Genomic DNA, 15750 nt, shown 5'->3' on the forward strand with positions numbered 1-15750 from the left:
CCTCCTGCTGTTGTTCAGCCACCCGGTGCTCCACAGATGGTTTTGCCTTCTCCTGCGCAACCCATTCTAGGGTCGCCAGCCTTGCTATCAGCTTTGCCTCAAACTCCTTTGCCTTCTGCTTCTGCATTTTCTATTTCTACTGTTCTTGTCCCTACACCTTCTTTGCCTCAGAATACTCATTCTCCTGTTCTTATGTCTACTTCTTCCCCTTCTGCTCGAAAACGAATGACCGAGACTGTTGTTAATCTGTTGTCACCATTGTTTGGGTCACTGGATATGACCCCTGTTTCGGAGTGTAAGCAGAGTCGCAGTCAGCTTCCTGGTTCTGAGGAACAGGCTGTGTTGGATTTGTTGGCTCGTAAATGGATTATAAATGCCTCAAGGTATAGTTTGCCAGCGGTTATGGATGTTTTCTTTCAGTGGGAGCCGCCTAAGCAAAGGTATGTTTTTAATATGATGTGTATGTTTTTGCGTCAGGAATGGGAAGATAATGATTTGGGTTTGATCCCGCAGGAACTACTTGATGTTCAGTCGGATTTTGCTAAAGGGATGATAGTAGAATCTGATATTACAGATGCCGTAGAGACGATACTGGCTTTTAGATCTAGCCTTCCGCCTCAGACATTGTATGAACCTGATTCTTCTGTTAGAAGAAAAGCGAGACAGTATCCAATGAGAGACGTTCCCCCAATTTGGAAGGAAGGGGACCCAAATGCTAATCCAGTTATTCTGCCGCATTTTCAGCGAATATGGGTACATGTCCCTTGGAAGAGAGCAGAGGTCTTGGCTCTTTAGCAGACCTTACCTGACCCTCATAAGAATCCTGCTGGTTATTACAAGGAGTTGTCCCAGACAGTTGAAGCATGTATTATGAATTTAGCTGACATCGATATGTTGATGGGTAATGTAGTCTCTCAACCCTTGTGGGCGAAGATTCGTCATGAGAATCATGCTGCTGAATTAGGTGATACCTGGGCGAATATTGTTGCTGCAGATGGTAGACAGGAGGGAGGTGCTAAACCTGAACCTCTAGTTTCAGAATTACCAGGTAGAATTATTAATCTGATGGAAACGATGATGCCCGCTTTACGAGTGAATTGGGATAAGATAGCAGCATGTAAGCAGAAGAAAGACGAGAGTGTATCTGATATCTTCACTAGGTTTGAAGAGACGTTTATTGATCATAGTGGTCAGGATATGAGTACGGAGGATGGTCAAAGGTTGTTCGTGGATAAATTTGTCTTTAATTTCCTTCCCGAACTTTCTAATAAGTTAAAGGACTCTGAGAGTTCATGGGCTGTCTCTTCGTTGGCCCAGATATTGGCTACTGCACAATATTACGAGAATAGGGATAAAGACGAGAAGGATAAAGTGGAGAAGAAAACGAAAGAGTTAAAGACGAAAGTTCTTTTGCAGCAAGCTTATCCGCCTCGTCAGAATCAGCCTCAGTTTCAGCAACCTCCACAATTTCAGAGATTGTTACAGAAGCCTGAGCCTTATGTTCAGCGATTCTTTCCTGGCCCTAATCAGTGTGCTTATTGCAGAGAGGAAGGTCATTACAAGAATAGTTGCCCGGCTTTGTTACAGCGTGCGAATGGTGTATCTGGTCAGAGAGGTCGTGGTAGTTTTCAGCAAGCTCCTAGGGGTAGGGGACGTGGTGTGATCCCTCAGAATGAGCGTTCCTCTTCCCTACAGAAGTCTGCGAATTATTTTGACAGACAGAATTTTCCGAGTGGTCAGTCTGCCCAGTATTATGTTGAGGGTTACTATGTCGAAGGTGAGTGTTCTGGTTATAATGATAACTAGGACAGCCAAGGACAAAGAGAGAGAGTAGTGTCAGTTCCAGTAGACCAGAGTGGACCTTATGTTGAAGTGATTACATCAGGTATGGTAGAACCTTTTCTTTTGGATACTGGTGCGATGAAGAGTTCTATTATGCACTCTAAACTTCCTGGCGCACCTTTGTCTGGCTTGACCAATGTTTCAGTAGGATTTTCAGGCACCCCAGTTCGTAATCCGGTTTCTAGTCCTTTGTCCCTTACCATTGTCCCTTGTGAATTGGAAGCTCCACTTATTTTAACGACTGGTTGTGGTGAGAATCTGTTGGGTTTGGACTTGCTGAAAAGATTGTATGCGACATTGCATTGTTCTCCTTTGGGAGTACAACTTACTCTTGGTAAGAAAGTGATTTCCCCAATGTATTTGTCTAAGGATTGTTTGCCACTGGAATGGCGTTCGCTTCCTGATACACTTTGGGCTACAGGTCCAAATGATGTTGGTCTTTTGCAGATTCCTCCGTATGTTGTTACTCTTAAGTCGAATGCTAGGCTACTCCGTATTCCCCAATACAAGATTTTGAGCGATGGTGAGAGAGCTCTTTTAGCGATTGTCTATGATCTGGTTGAGAAGGGTGTAGTTTAGGAAACGAGAGGTAATGGGTGTAACAGTCCTGTTTTGCCTGTTCTTTAACGTACTGATGCTTCTCAGCCACCTGTGTACCGGTTTGTGATCGACCTTCGAGAGGTAAACAAGATAGTCGTGCCACACTTCCTGTGGTACCTGATATCACTGCTTTGTTGACTTTGATTCCTGCTTAGGCAGCTTGGTTTTCTGTCATCGATTTGAAGAATGCTTTCTTCAGTATTCCTATAGCTGAGGCCGAAGCTTCCGGTTTAAGAGAGCTCCCCAAGGTTATTGTGAAAGTCCCTCCATCTATAGTCAAGCGTTGAAAACTCAGCTTGACGGTTTTGTGTTACCTGTTGGTGCTACTCTTATTCAGTACGTCGATGATTTGTTGATTACTGCTGGTGAGGAAAAGATTTGTAAAGAGGCTACTCTTTCTTTGTTGCGGTATTTGTCTGACCTTCATCATAAAGTGTCACCTTCAAAGTTGCAATATTGTCACCAAGAAGTGACCTACTTAGGTCATCTCTTGTCAAAGGAGGGAAGGAGATTGACCCCAGAACGAATTCAAGCGATTGCGCAAATGAATGTACCATCCACACAGAGAGAAGTGCGTGCCTTTTTAGGTATTGCATGATATTGTAGACAGTAGATCCCCAATTTTTCCTTGCTAGCGAAACCTCTGTTAGCATTGACTCTGAAAGATACTCCGCATCCTCTTCCTTGGTCTGACGAATGTCAGAAAAGTTTTTCTGAACTACGCGATGCATTGTGTTCGGCTCCTGTGTTGGGTACTCCAGACTATAGTAAGCCTTTCACATTGTACGTGCACGAGAGAGAAGGTTGTGCGTTGTCAGTGTTGACACAACCATTTGGGGACAAGCAGCGTCCATGCGCGTATTTTTCAGCAACGTTAGACCCAGTTGCTAAGGCGTTGCCGAGTTGTCTGAGAGCTACAGCTGCAGCGGCTGTTTCTATTCGACAGTCTGTTGGTTTGGTATTGGACAATTACGTTGATTGTGATGGTCCCACATGCAGTGGATACCTTATTGAACAGGACTAAGACACAGCACCTTACTAGTGCACGTCTGTCAGGTTACGAGTTGACATTGTTGGCTAGTCATGTTCACATTAAACGATGTAATGTGCTGAATCCAGCTACGTTGTTACCAATCTCTACAGAGACGGATCCTCAGGAACAGCATGATTGTTTTCTTCGTACAGAGGAAGAAACGAAAGCTAGAGTTGACCTGAGGGATACTCCCCTTACGGATGTTGATGGTACCCTATGGGTAGATGGTTCGTGTTTTAAGCTTCCGAATGGTGAAACGACTGCAGCGTATGCTATTACAACTTTACATACAGTTGTTGAGACAGCACGCATACCACAGAATTCTGCGCAAGCAGCAGAGTTGATTGCATTGACAAGAGCGTGCGTGTTGTCATAAGGAAAGCGAGTGAATGTTTACACCGATAGTCAGTATGCGTTTGGTGTTGCCCATAGTTTGGGGCGTTTGTGGAGAGAGCGTGGGTTCCTTACTTCGCATGGGACAAAAATACAGCATGGGCAGTTGGTGAATGAACTTTTGGAATCTCTCACTCTCCCAAAGCAGATTGCGTTTGTGAAGTGTAGTGCGCATAAGAAAGTTGTGGACGATGTTGGTCGAGGGAATGCGTTTGCGGATGAAGTTGCGAAGGAAACGGCGAAAGACATGTTGAGCCGTATGTATGTTGCAGGCCCAGCTAATTGGGTTATGGCTGGTGGAATGTGTGAAGACACAATAGAAAGTGTGAAAACGATTCAGGCTGAAGCGACTGAGAAAGAAGTGAGTGTTTGGAGAGAAACTACGGGTATGTTGGATTCGACAGGTTGTTGGGTTGAGTTGTCAGAGCACCAGCGATGGTTGTTACCAGATGCGTATGTGCTTCCAGTTGTTACGATGGCTCATGGATTGGCTCACATTAGTTCAAAAGGGATATGCAAGTTGTTGGCTCCGGTATGGCAGAATAGTGGAATTCCCAAATGTGCAGAGAATCTGGTCAAGAATTGTATGGTGTGTTTGATGCATAATCCTGGCAAGGGAACTTCAACTCCTGCAGGTCATTTTGCTCCTCCAACGTATCCGTTCGAGGTTCTACAAATAGATTATATACACATGGAAAGATGTAATAACTTGAAGTATGTCCTTGTGGTTGTTTGTGCCTTTTCCAGATGGATAGAGGCCTACCCCCTAAAGGATAATACTGCCTTGTCTACTGCCAAGGTTTTGCTCAAATAATTTTTCCCTAGGTATGGAATGCCACAGATTGTATGGTCTGACAATGGAAGTGAGTTTGTGGGTCAGATAATGAAGAAAGTGTGTGCAGGCTTGGGCATCAAGCAGAAATTTCATGCTGCGAATCACCCACAGTCAGCGGGTTTGGTTGAGGGTTATAATGGGACATTGAAGCTTAAGTTAGCGAAAGTGAAAGCAAGCACTGGCCTTACATGGCCCGATGCTTTGCCATTGGCTCTTATGTCGACAAGGACAACAGTGCATTCTCGTGTGGGACTTAGCCCATATGAGATTGTGTTTGGGCGTCCTGCCAACGTTTGGGGTGTCCCTAGACCGAAGGAATATAGCGACATCGAACATCCTATGCTAATTGACTACTTGCACAATTTGACTATTAAACTGCGTGTCCTTCATCGGCATCTGTGGACCCAGGCCATACCCTCAATCCAGGACAATGGGTGCTCCTGCGTAACTTCCAACTAACAAAGAACCTACAGCCTCGTTGGACTGGTCCCCACCAAATTCTTTTGGCTACTCGGACTGCTGTTAAGGTGTTTGGAAAAAAGAATTGGGTGCACGCTGCCCATACGAAGCGCGTACCCCTGCCTTTGCCGTACCACACTTGGGTTAGAGAGGGTGTGGGAGATTTTGAAGGAGAACGTGTCCTTAGGTTTGTCCCTTTTAGTGACGCACAGCTAGAATGGACTCAATCTGAACTGGAAAATGACAATGTGTTGCAAGAAGCTGTTCCTCCACGTTTGAGATTGGACACTACCGAACCTGAACTTTTGTTTACGGACCAAACTGTGCCGACTAAATTACGTTACAACTTCCGATCTCGGAATAAATAAAGAGACTTTGAACATTATTTTTTTCCACACTGAGATCAAAAAGAGACAATTTCTTCAAGTATTTTGCATTTGACTTTTGTTTTTCTTTCTATCTTGCTTTTTCTGAAATTGTAATATGGTTTTCTGTTAAATTTTTGATTGGTTACCATTTGCCAGTTGCAGGGTCACGTAGGAGTACCAACGGTTCAGTTTGTGACCTGAGTAGTGGCAATAGGTCTGCAGGACTTGCGGTGTCCCTACGACCTGCTAATAATCACAGCTGAAGTACTCTGTCAATACTGCCTGAGCAACATTAGAAAATGAAGATTGTATTGAGGAATGCCGATAAAAGGCAAGAGATGAAAAACCGATATTATAGAATGTTGTTCTCCAAGTGTGGTATAGCTTTATCTATTTGAATACTTTTATGTATTCTATTAGCTACTATATTCTGGTTTGTTCCTTCTATACAATTGACGTCTGCACCAACTTCTCAACCTATGCTTTCCTTTATTACTGTTTCTTCGCACCAATTTCATACTTTGCCTGAACACGAACAGATAAGGAGATCAGAGTTTGTCAACAATTCGTTTATTCAGCTGTTGCATCAGCATCAGTTAGTAGTCAATACCACTAATTGTTGGGTGTGTGGTCTTATGCCTCATACAACAGATAGAGGCATGCCATATTTGGTTTTGCCCTTTAGTTTTAATGGATCTGCATGGGCTTTCCAGACTATGTTCATCTATGCCAATGAGGTATATCCTTTACGTTCCATGAAAGACAATCCGAGCAATAGTGCCTTGATAAAGGGAATAGCCGATATGATCAGAGATATTGATGCGTACAAGGCTATCCCTAAGGATGAGGTGCTGCCTTACATTGGTTGGAATATGACTGGATACAGTGCTAAGTTGACAGAGAAGGAGAGACGAAAAAGGTCTCCTCCTATTTGGATTGTGCCACATCGAGGTCAATTTTGCTTACAGGGTAATGGTCGGAATCCGAGAGCTCAGTTAGGTAAAAGTGTTTGTGATCATACCTACGTTTATGCATCCAGAACTTCTCCACCGTTTGTGCCAGCTAAAGGTACATATTTTGTTTGTCACGACAGAGCCCACACTTGGTTGCCACCTGATTTTTCAGGAACGTGTTATGTGGCGTTTCTGCTTCCCCCGACCAACAGTGCCTCCTCAAACTATCATAGAACAGGATATGGTAGAGGTGTCTTCGATCAGGAAGATACTGCTGCACAGGAAGTAGGAGACTTCTTTAAGGGTTTCCTGCCCTTTTGGGGTCCTATGATGAATAGTAGGCATATTCGACAGCTTGTCCGCGTAGTTGAAGCTAGCATTAACGAAACAGCTGGAGCGTTGAGTAATATTACAGCGGAGCTTCAAGCGGACCGCCTTATGACTTTGCAGAACCGTATGGTTTTAGATATTATACTTGCAGATCGAGGAGGAGTATGCAAATTGATCGGATCCAGTTGCTGTATATACATACCAGATAATGCCCCGACAGTGTACCAGGCCATCTCTAGATTACACAAGATCTCTGAGTCTATTCACGTAGACGAAGGAGATTGGTCATCGACATGTGGTTTTGGGGACTACTGTCCACATGGGGATGGAAGATCTTGACGTTCCTTGGTATGGTTTTGGCTATTCTCTTCTCTTGTTGCCTTTGAATTCAGTGTGGTCCCGCCATTTGTAGTCTTTGTGCTACAATCTGTGTGAGAAGACCAGTCCCGAGAGAAGTGAAGGATAATAAGATGATGTTACAGCAACACCTTGATGACCTGATGAGGATAGATATAGACCTAGATTCAGATTGACATGAGTTTAGGTTATTGCCTACGTAATGGCAAAAGGAGGGACTGTGGTTCTGTAATTCTCAAACCTGACTCCATTTTAGTCTTGCCCTCACGTAGGCCTGTCAATTAGGCCCAACGAACAAGTGGTCTGCCCTTCTGAGTTCGTGCATATATTAACTTGGGTTTTTCTGACTCTGAATGAACTGCAGAGAGAGAGTAACCCTTTTCACCTGAAACTGACCTTTTGCAAAAACCAGTTTCACTAGCTGATCGTTGTCTGAGTTTTTCAATCACTGTTCAGGACCTCGTTAACCTTTAGTTTCTTTGCACATATCTTATCCTAAACAATATCTAAATTGTTTCTTTCTTTCCTTACGACTTTCTTTTCTAAACATGGGTTTTTGCCATGTGTCGTGACTGCCATCTGGTGTTGCCTTTTACTAGGCCTCAGAAGTTAAGTCTGCGAGCAAAGCAGTCTGACCTTTTTTGGGTCATATATACATTAACCAAGGTTTTGTTCGAGCAATGGAGTTAATTTCAGAAGCTGGCCTTTCACCTAGAATTGATCCTGCCAAGCCAATTTCCCTGCAAGATCGTTATCCACTTTTCCCAATCACCATTCAAGACATTTGTTAACTTTTAAGTTTCTTTACGTTTCTGTTATCTTGCACATTATCTGAAACTACTTTTCTTTACTGTTTCTTCATTTCATGGGTTACGCTTTCAATTAAGGGTTTGTTCGGCCCTTCCAGATTATTATTTAGATATGCCTAAATATTAACTTGTGGGTTGGGACACTGTAAAATGAGCTTTACTGTATGATGCTGTGTGATGTCATGTATTTTCTATTGGTTGAATTTTGGTGCAGGGGCGTGCATTTTAAATGTACCTTTTTGTGTATAAATAGGGATGTCTCGCCTTAGTAAAATTGAGCAGTTTCTTGAGTTGTACACCGTGCTGTATTACTGGGATTTCTGCTACTGGCTGCAGCTAATAAATTTGATCTCTGACGCCACCTAGAAGTATTCCGTGTCTCTGTAAACCAAGGCAAGGGAACCCAGGGGACTTTGGGCGTGTCCCTGGCGCCGCTGGGTACTTGAAAACCCAGTTCTTCACTACCTATTCCGTCCTAATTATGAATTATATTCTCTGGAGGCAACGTGGATAAATCACTAGCCACTGACAGAGACTCACAGAACGACCTTTGGATCTTACAGTTCCTTGTTTTCGTCTCCATGCCTGATAACGACCAGTAAAGATTGTGATATCATTTCTTTTATTATTGCAGTATACTCCATCGACCGTAGGAGATTCCTTCCTGCTTGCAGTGGAGCCCTCAACATCAGACGACCTACATTTTTTACCACTACCATTAGTCCTTGTATGTGGTTTTCCACTGACCACTCTTCCCACTGCGAACATTTCTGCCTTAGAGCAGTACCTGGCATCCTGTTTTTTAACCTCCCTCGTACCTTCAAACGCATAGACTATATCTTCCACCCCTGCAATGATACATTTCTTGTGGCACTCCTGATAAAGGCACCCATGGTGCTGATACGCGCGTCGAGAATTGACATCACACAGCCACTCTTGCATTAGTCCTTGTTTTAATGTTTCTAGTATCATAATTTTGTATTTTTGATTGTTTGATATTATACTGTTTTCTAAACCATCATTATCAATCATGAATGTATTATACAATTGTATAATAGATTTAACTTTCAAACCCATTATCAATATGCATTTCCTCCCCCTTTTTAACAAATATATGAAACTTTGTACATTTTAACAAACCTTCTCCCTTTACACTGAGTTCTTTATTATCAGTTGCTTTTCTCCAATGAAACAATGTTGATGTAATGTTGATCGATTGAACTGCCTAGGAATTTTGTTTACAATTGTTGGAGGTGTTGTTTGTCCCTCTGCAATGTGAAAGGGGAGATGCAGGTTAACACATGTATGTTGAGGTTTTGCAGATGTTTACATTCAGAATGCATGACAGTGTATATTGTCACTGTTTTGGTGGAGCTGGCTATTTGATGGCAGTCAGTGTGTTTTTTGACTACATGACGAATGTGTGGTAGTACCCTTGCATTATCATCACACAGTGTCAGGCAATGCCAGATGTGAATGAACAGTTACTACGCACGTGCGGGACCAGTTGTGAGCCGCATCCTATGGTGTTGGTGTCTCACTTTGTACCTCATTGCCATCATTGCTGATGTTCTGTGATTGCTATGTGTGTGTGCTTTATTGTGGGGGAGTTGCCCCTGCAGCTGTGATTTCATGTAGCCTTCTCCGTTCGAGGTGGAGTGCCTTTGAATTGTGTGCTTTTTGGGACCTGATTTGTTTTTGACTAGGGTCATATGTGCTCTCGGACAGATTTTGTGGCCTGGTGCATTGTTCATCTGCTGCGTGTATTGTACAGCATGGGTTGTGTGTGCATGTGGACATGTCAGAGTGTGACCTGCTCCTTCATGGATATGATCTGCACTGGGCTACCTCCAGGTCGATTAGCGGGCCATCTCACATTTTTGGGCTGCTGCCATGCCATCAGGCATGCAGTGTTACTTGCATAGTCAGTATGGGTCAAAGAGCCGCCTCTCTGCTGGATTCAGCACATGTGCGTGGGTCGGTTGTGATATTGGTGATATGAAGAGGGCCCTCTGTGCACATTGTAAATGGGGGCCTACTTGGCGTTTCTATGTGTGCTACAGTGTGTCAAGGCTATCAGTGACATTTTCCACGATCATTGTGGGTGTGTAGTGTGCTACACATTATTGTGCATGTGTGCCATTGTGCCCATCTCCCCCAGTCCCCCCCGTCCATGGTCGTTACTCACCCTGTTGCTGTTGGGTCCAGTCGTGTCATGCTGTGTCCAGGCCCCCAATTCCTGCCACCATCTCCACACTGCTGAAGGTGGACACCATTTCCACCAGCTCATCAATCTCCTCCTGTATCGCAGGACTCCCACCTCCAGTCACCCTTGCTGGCTTCCTGTTGGAGGAGAGCTTCTCCTTGGTTTGGCTGTGCACTTTATGTCAGCGCCTCTTGACCCCCTCCAGTGACCTCATCGGCACACCGACTGCATTGACGTTGGTGATGATGGCCTGCCATATTTTGGTTTGGCTTGCCAGTGAGGCAGTGGAGGTGCTGAACAGTTTTTGATGGTGTTGTATCACATCTGTGACGATGATCCGATCTTCCTGTGGACTGAACCCCGTCTTCCTCTTCCTCTTGTTCTTGCCCTTCCTCGAATACGGGGTTCAGGCAATACCTCCGCTGTCCGGGTGCATCCATGTTGCAGCGCAGTTTGAATTGGTTTTCTTTTCTTTCTTTCCTTTATAGTGCATTTTCCCACCAGACGTGTGGGATTTTCAGGCCTGTGGTTGTCAGATTTTTGTACCGTGATTGGCCTCATTACATGTGTTTTTGTGTTCGTGTTTCGCATTTTTGAGGCGTGGTGTTGATTTTCATGCGGACATTTGAGGCGTTATCTGGTGACTATCACATGCTTCCGCCTTTTTGTGAATTCCACGTTGACATGGGGTTATTTTCCCACGATGGGCTATGATGTTGAAAGCTGCGTTACGCTACTCTTGGGGAAGTTATCTCACTTTCTTGTGAATATACCCCACAGTGTCTACATTATATTGAAAGTGCTGCCCGCTCCCTAGATGTATGAACATTTTTAACAGGCCACATCTACTCAAAAAAGGTGAGTAGGCCCTTTTTAGGAAACAGATTTTAAATAGATTGAAAGATGAGAGGGAAACTAGGGTGCTGGAGAATACTCCAACAGATCCTGCCTGCTCCTGAAATCTGTCCCTGGAATTCAACCATAGCAGTTAATCATACAAGGGACAGATCATTGCTCACAAAACTTTGTCGGGCTCCACTCGTACAATGATCTGTTTTCCCCCAGGTCAGTACGATCTCCATACTCTTTTAACCTGCCCTAGTGATGATCGCTCGCCTCAAACCTTAATACACTTGGTTATATTCTGTAAATGTTATGATTTTTTGCGTAAGAGGTATTTATTACCACTTTTAAAAGCAAGAGTTTTTTCCAGTTTACGAGAAATAAAATTGATTATTCTCACTCCACTATTCCCACTCCAATCACTGCAACAGTAGGGAAAGTGTGGGATTGCAGAGGGGTTACATTTACTATTCCCACTCAAGTCACATATATGTATATATATATATATATATATATATATATATATATATATATATATATATATATATATCACTCCAACCGGTTATGGTGCATCGACACATCCAAAGCACTTTCGCCAGTGCGCAGACACGGAATAATGTTCCAAAGCCAGTCTTCAGGTGATTTTTGTTGTTTATTAAATCATAAAGTGCAGGGGTAACAGAGAACGACGATCAGACGCGTTTCGGGCGTGGCCGCCCTTGCTCACTGTTGGCGGTAAGATGGACAAACTTTCGTTTAAATAATACACAGTTAATTTGGAAAAAGCGCGCCCAAATGCAAATGGTAAACATTGTGAAAGGACTATTAACAAATCTAATGCGTGGGAATGGGTTGAGAATGTGACGGCCATCTTAGCTTAGTCAAACATTCTTACTTGTGAACAGATATAATATATGAATATTCAATGTTAGCAATCATTATTTTTAAATTGATATCCAAAAAATTAGTTGACATGACAAGTAGATATTGTTTAGGCGTATATCTTGCAAATACATTGATTTCACGTTGTCTGTACAAATACGAAAAAGTTGAAAAACACAATATGCCTAATGATTGAGCAACACAAGTAAATATACATTTTTTGATTAAACAAAGCTTTTCAAGACCATATTATCTGTTCAATTCATTTTCCATCATGACCCAACAAAAGTTCTCAAAAACAAATTATCTATACAATTCATTCTTAAATGAGCACAAATGCTTGAATGTCCTATTTCACTTTTCCTAAGGTTTTTCCAAATATTCTGACCAATTAATCTTACTAATGGTTGCCCATCTAATTAAGAAAACATTTTTATAATCAACAATTGACAATTCATTAATAGTGAAGGAGTGACAAAATGTCAGCGATCAGTCTAGTTTTGACAAATTGCGCAGTGTGTGGTTAAATTAAAATTAGGCAAAATTTGTAACAAAAATGAAAAAGCTTACAACCTAAGAAATCAATCTTTATGGTTGGTTTCGTAATACTAAAGGATTCATTATCTAGGATGTTAAGTCACATCCTATTTGCTTGTTAGCTTCGCAAAGGGGTGCAAAATCTGATCACATTGCTTATTGAATTTTGCTACATCAGGGGTTGGTAACCTAACAACACATATACCAAATGTAAACATTTGGCACATTTACAGAAAATTGCTTAAGTCTTCTCCCATATTGAGACCTCCAGGGATTTTGCTATTGAGTCTAATGATATATACATTGACTCAAGTTGCCTCAGTGTCTGTTCATAGTCTCCACCTTTTTTGGACGTTTTAACAGCATCTATTACAAAGTAATTGAGCTGCGACAGGTTCCTATTGTGAAATTGGTCAAAATGTTGTGCTACTGGGTAGCTCTGATCACAATTGACAATGGCCCTGAGATGTTGGAGAATACGTTGATACACAGGCAATTTGGTACTCCCAATGTATCTCAAATTGCATGTGCAGGTTAGAACATACACTGCTAGCTCTGTTCTGCAGGTGTAATGGGCTTTGATTGCAATAGGTTTGGGGTCAAAGGGAGTTGAATAGGACCTGGTGTTAATGCCAAAATGGCATGCACGGCATGAAATGCAGCGGTAGAAACCCTTACGGAGTGACAACCAGTCATCATTTTTGGCTGTTTCTGGAGAACTTGAAACCAGTTCATTGCGCATGCTGTATGCCCTTCTGTATGTGACTGTAGGTTTGTTAGGTAAAATTTCCATGAGTACAGGATCAGTAAGAATCACAGGCCATTGTTTTCTCACCAAACTCGAAATCTGGCGAGCTTGTCGGCTGTAACTAGTGATTAGTCTGATGTCATTGCCATTTTTTGTGAGGTTTGTGGTTTTTGTGTCCATGTTTGTTGCTTCCAACAAAATGTTTCGATCAAGTTTGTTGGCTTTTCTCATGGCTTTGTCTAAGGCGTTTCTCCTGTAGCCCCTTGCTTCCAACCGTATTCTAGCTTCTTTCTGATGATGGTCTCTAAGTTCCACCGTGCTGCATGTTCTATGTATCCTTAGAAACTCCCCATAGGGGATTGCCCTAACAGTGTGTTGTGGGTGGAAACTTTGTGCATGTAGGATAGTGTTTCCTGCAGTGCTTTTTCTAAAGAGACTTGTGGTGAGAGTGTTGTCCACTATCCCTATCAATACATCCAGAAAACTAATTCTATTACTACTTATTTCAGCAGTAAACTTTAGATTGAAATTGTTCTTATTAATGCTTGCCACAAACAGTTTCGCATCTTCCAGACTACCTCTCCAAATAATAAAAATGTCGTCAATATACCTCATATATTTCACAATATTGTTATTCCAAGCGGCCACGTGCTCAGTCCTGAGGACATGTTCCTCCCACCAGCCCAAGTGGAGCCCCGCGTAGCTGGGGGAGAAGCATGCCCCCATGGCCACACCCCTCAACTGCTTGTAGACCTTGTTATCAAAAAGGAAAACATTGTTGTTAAGGCAACGTTCTACCATAGCAATAAGCATAGCATTATGTTTATACAATTCAACAGGTCTTTTGTCCAAATAGAATTTAATGGCTTTTAAGCCATCTGAGTGCGAAATACTGGTATATAGACTGGCAATATCCATTGTCATTAGCAAATATTCAGCAGACCAATTACACTGGTTGATGTTTCTGAGGAATTCTGTTGAATCTTTGATGTAGGCAGGAAGACTGATGACAAAATCTTGCAAGTAGTGATCAATGTACTTTGAAGTGTTTTCAAATAGACTGTTTATGGCAGAGACTATTGGTCTCCCTGGGATCGGTGAAACTCCCTTGTGCACTTTTGGGATGAAATAGATATTGGGTAATACTGGATGATCTTTCTGTAAAAACTTTGTTTCATCCTTGGAGAGGAGACCCTCCCTTTTCCACCCATAAAGTTCTTTCTGATAGGCTTGTTGGATAGCTAGCAGTTTTGAAATCAATTTGGGCATAACATTCTGTATCGTTGAGGTGTTTGTATGCCTCTTCCATATACTGTTTCTTGTCCCAAAGCACGATGTTGCCACCCTTATCGGATTGTTTAACAATTACTGCTTGGTTGGTTTTGAGTTTTCTCATTAATTCATTGTATGGTCTCATCATGGATGATCCTTGCTGTTTTTTAGTTTGTATATTCAATGTTTTTAGACCATCAATTATGAGTTCTGCATACACATCTATAGCGTCTTTGGGCATTATTGGGATGAAGGTTGATGGCAATTTAAATGTACTTTCTACAGTTTGGCCCAAATCGATATCTGCATCGCTGGCTACTTCCTGAGTACTGTTAGAGGATGTGTCTTCGTTTGTGCGTAATGTATGCATAGTTTTCATTAAGGAGATATCTTTTGCTTGCAAGCCACTTCTTTTTGTGACCGAGACTGTTGTCGTAGGTTTTTTCGTTGACCCAGATCCTTCCTTAATCGCATAATATTTACGCAGTTTGATTTTTCTAATAAATTTAAACACATCCACTCTGGTGTGGCCATAATTGAAATTGCTTTCTGGACAGTAGGAGAGTCCCAAAGGCAAGAGTTGTTTTTCTGCCTGATTGAGTTCGACATCTGTAAGGTTGATAATGGTGTTGTCATTCATTACTTGTTGCTTTTCCAATTCCTTTTTCTCTGCGGTCGTCCTCTTCCTCTTTGCGCACTTCCTGCGTTGTCTTCGCTTTGAGTTCCTGAGTTGCTTGTTTGAACGTTTCTGGAACGTAATGTGCCCTTCCGTTGCATCCTCATGAATTCCAACTCTTCTCTTAGGGTTAGTTGACCCAAAACCCCTTCCTTTGTACCTGGGGTTCCACTATCAGACTCCTCGCTGGTTGGTACCAAGCTTTCGTTGGATGTTGTGGCGATTGAGTCGCCCAAATTTACTGATGCGGATTGTGCTTGAGATTGAACCTGTGCCTGCTTGAACACATTTTTACCGGATGCACGTTGTCTGCGTAAATGATCGTATTTTCGTGCAAACGTGTATATTTGCCCTAGTTTGTAGTCTTGCTCATCACGGGCAAATTTATACACTTTCCTAGTCTTGATTGTTGCTTCATGTTTGCTCAAACGTTTTTTAATATCTTTACGTGTTTGTTCAATTAAAGCTTCATCTTTTGCAAATTGCTCTTTTGCGAGTTCATCATTGATGCGTGTGATTTCAATGAGATCTTTATCTCGATCTATTTTGGCATATTTTAACAAAAGGCATAGCAGTCTCATAGAGGCTTCCAAATTGCTCTCTGCCC

Source organism: Lissotriton helveticus, chromosome 6 (assembly GCF_964261635.1).
Source record: "Lissotriton helveticus chromosome 6, aLisHel1.1, whole genome shotgun sequence".
NCBI lineage: Eukaryota > Metazoa > Chordata > Amphibia > Caudata > Salamandridae > Lissotriton > Lissotriton helveticus.